Here is a 4121-nt window from a genome sequence, read left to right on the forward strand (position 1 = left end):
CTGTTGAGACATTCAGATGGTAGAGTCAGAATTTGGCGTAAACAGAATGAGAACATGGATCCATCATGCCTTGTTACCACTGTGCAGGCTGCTGGTGGTGGTGTAATGGTGTGGGGGATGTTTTCTTGGCACACTTTAGGCCCCTTAGTGCCAATTGGGCATGGTTTAAATGCCACGGCCTACCTGAGCATTGTTTCTGACCATGTCCATCCCTTTATGGCCACCATGTACCCATCCTCTGATGGCTACTTCCAGCAGGATAATGCACCATGTCACAAAGCTCCAATCATTTCAAACATGACAATGAGTTCACTGTACTAAAATGGCCCCCACAGTCACCAGATCTCAACCCAATAGAGCATCTTTGGGATGCGGTGGAACGGGAGCTTCGTGCCCTGGATGTGCATCCCACAAATCTCCATCAACTGCAAGATGCTATCCATCAATATGGGCCAACATTTCTAAAGAATGCTTTCAGCACCTTGTTGAATCAATGCTACGTAGAATTAAGGCAGTTCTGAAGGCCAAAGGGGGTCAAACACAGTATTAGTGTGGTGTTCCTAATAATCCTTTAGGTGAGTGTACTTTTGCTTCAACCCAGTGTGACGTCATCGAGCTGCATTGGCCAATCCCACATTCCTGGTGGATTACTCAGAATAAATCCAGTCCTTCCTTTCCTCTGCTGCGCTGAGTCAGCTGCTGCAGCAGACTGAGAGGAAAGTTTGAGCTTCTCACACGGAGGATTCTCTAAACTCTGAGGAACATTCAGGAAGCAGCTGCTGACGTCACATCACAGATTAACCTGAGCGACGTCTCCAGCAGCAGAGAAACTAAATGAAACGGGCCTGAACGCCACCAAAGATCCTCTTAGAGGGAAGACGCTCTGCTCTGAGCAGTACGTAGTACATACAGCATACTACTATGAAGCCCAGTGTGCAGTACGTAATGCACATTGCGGTCGCCGGTAGTTTGTAGTAGGCGGTTCAGGATGCAGCCTCTCTGCCCATGTGGAGCCAAACCAACAACAGGAAATGATCCTCAGCTCCACATAGCAACATCACAGAGCGCCTCCTACGCATCACATCATGTTTCCTTCCCCCCCACCCCTAATTAAATACTGTTATACACATTGAATGAGCAGTTCACCACTTCCTCACCTCCTCTGGTTCTTTGCCTCCTCCAGAGACCTGCAGGCTGAGCTGGTTTGGTCTGAAATCCAGATCAGCTGACGTCTGAAAACTGTTTAATCCTTCAGTGTTTTGCTTCACGATGCTGCACTTTAATCTGCTGCTGGGTCATTTCCACAACAGCTTCTGTTTCTTTCTATTGTTTGTTAATGCCACACACACACACAAACACACACACACACACACACACCAGTGTGTTTTCATGTTGTTACTCTTCATCATCTTCTGTCTCACAGATTTCATCCTTTAATCTAATTTAAGGCCAGACACCAGTCAAACAAGCTGTTTCCCAACAAGCTGACAGTAAACATAAATCAAAGCTTTTTTGGAATTACAATTTAGGTTTTTTATTTTTTATTTGCACTTGAGGTATTTCTTCATTAAATATGCGCTAATTTATACATCACATATATTTTCCAGCACATAGTTTGGAGTCAGATGGGCTTTTTTGGTTTTACTGTGATAACCTACCAACGGTCCAGACATTTACAAATCGGTTTATTAAAATATAATTTTTTGAAGATTTATTCAAAATATACCACTCATGTGTGTGATGGACCACTTTTTGCACATATTAATTAAGAATGATAAAAGATATTTTAAAAATATATATAAGACTGAAGAAACATTGTGTGAATTTATGATGATCTAACTGCCCTGAAGGGCGAGGAAAAGAACTTAGCGAACAGGAAACGTGTGTTTTGAGAAAAACACACCAAGCATTAAAATGTTGTCACATGAACACATGTCCTAGAGATGAAAACATGGACCATAGCCTCATTTATGTTTTGTAATGTCCACGGGCTTCATAGTAGTCTTTTTATGGACTGGTGAAATTATGCTATTTTTGTGATTTCATGTATGTTTATTTACATTTTGTTATATTAATCATATTTTGCCATTTGTATTACTATTATTAGTAGTATTTTGAACTGGGATTACTGGTCATGTGACCTACACATTGCCTATATAGCACACCTGTGAGTGCTTTTGCAATTTCAATGTGTGAACCTGAAGAAGCCACAGGCAAAATGCATTGTTCACAATAAATGGAGTGAAATCATTTCAGTGTGCGGTGGCTTGTTTTTGAAAACAAGCTTTCAAACTATTTATGATTTAATATGGAGAGTTTTAAAAAGGCCGGTCGAACTTTTACATGTAAAATGCTAACATGAATGAAATTTACGCCATCTTCGGATTATGGATTTTATTTAAGATTGGCGGTACAGTTAAACCACCATCAGACCAGTTAAAAAACCATCAGACCAGTTAAACATTTACATGACATTTACTCATTTAGATGACACTTTTATCCAAAGCGACTTACAATTGCAAGAGGTTTCACGCCTCTGGAGCAACTAGGGGTTCAACTCTTCACAGTGGAGAGTTGGTCTCTCACACCAAATACATGCATCTTATCCACAGCGCCATAACCACCCATAACCATCATCAGAACAGTTAAACCATCATCCGACTAGTTAAACCACCATCAGACTAGTTAAACTAACCATCACTCAAGTTAAACCATCACCAGACCAGTTAAACCATCATCAGACTAGTTAAACTAACCATCACTCCAGTTAAACCACCATCAGACCAGTTAAACTAACCATCACTCAAGTTAAACCATCACCAGACCAGTTAAACTAACCATCAGACCAGTTAAACCACCCATCAGATCAGTTAAACCACCCATCAGATCAGTTAAACCACCCATCAGACCAGTTAAACTACCCATCAGACCAGTTAAACCACCCATCAGATCAGTTAAACCATCACCAGACCAGTTAAACTACCCATCAGACCAGTTAAACCATCATCAGACTAGTTAAACCACCATCAGACTAGTTAAACTAACCATCACTCAAGTTAAACCATCACCAGACCAGTTAAACCATCATCAGACTAGTTAAACCATCATCAGACTAGTTAAACCACCATCAGACCAGTTAAACTAACCATCACTCCAGTTAAACCACCATCAGACCAGTTCAACTAACCATCACTCAAGTTAAACCATCACCAGACCAGTTAAACTAACCATCACTCAAGTTAAACCATCACCAGACCAGTTAAACCACCCATCACTCAAGTTAAACCATCACCAGACAAGTTAAACCACCCATCAGATCAGTTAAACCACCCATCAGATCAGTTAAACCATCACCAGACCAGTTAAACTACCCATCAGACCAGTTAAACTACCCATCAGACCAGTTAAACTAACCATCAGACCAGTTAAACTAACCATCAGACCAGTTAAACCACCATCAGACTAGTTAAACTAACCATCACTCAAGTTAAACCATCACCAGACCAGTTAAACCATCATCAGACTAGTTAAACCATCATCAGACTAGTTAAACCATCATCAGACTAGTTAAACCACCATCAGACCAGTTAAACTAACCATCACTCCAGTTAAACCACCATCAGACCAGTTAAACTAACCATCACTCAAGTTAAACCATCACCAGACCAGTTAAACCACCCATCAGACCAGTTAAACCATCACCAGACCAGTTAAACCATCATCAGACTAGTTAAACCACCATCAGACTAGTTAAACCACCATCAGACCAGTTAAACTAACCATCACTCCAGTTAAACCACCATCAGACCAGTTAAACTACCCATCACTCAAGTTAAACCATCATCAGACCAGTTAAACCATCACCAGACCAGTTAAACTACCCATAAGACCAGTTAAACCATCATCAGACCAGTTAATCCATCATCAGATCAGTTAAACTAACCATCAGACCAGTTAAACTAACCATCAGACCAGTTAACCACCATCAGACCAGATAAACTAACCATCAGTCCAGTTAAACCACCATCAGACCAGTTAAACCACCAGTTAATCCACCATCAGACCAGTTAATCCATCATTAGACCAGTTAATCCATCATTAGACCAGTTAAAATAACCATC

At 40.9% G+C, this 4121-nt stretch overlaps 1 protein-coding gene across 3 annotated transcripts in view; it reads right to left on the reverse strand.

Annotated features, from left to right (window-relative positions):
* tbc1d2 (TBC1 domain family, member 2) overlaps positions 1-4121 on the reverse strand; it is a 25542-nt gene that overhangs the window by 14294 nt on the left and 7127 nt on the right. The window contains exon 1 of one of the 3 annotated variants that reach the window (XM_046030769.1): positions 1158-1180. The exons of the other annotated variants lie outside the window; for them this stretch is intronic. The gene's annotated coding sequence lies outside the window, so the exon portion shown is untranslated. Of the gene's footprint in view, positions 1-1157; positions 1181-4121 lie in introns of those variants that run through there. 3 annotated transcript variants of the gene reach the window in all.

Source organism: Micropterus dolomieu, linkage group LG19, assembly GCF_021292245.1.
Source record: "Micropterus dolomieu isolate WLL.071019.BEF.003 ecotype Adirondacks linkage group LG19, ASM2129224v1, whole genome shotgun sequence".
Lineage (NCBI taxonomy): Eukaryota > Metazoa > Chordata > Actinopteri > Centrarchiformes > Centrarchidae > Micropterus > Micropterus dolomieu.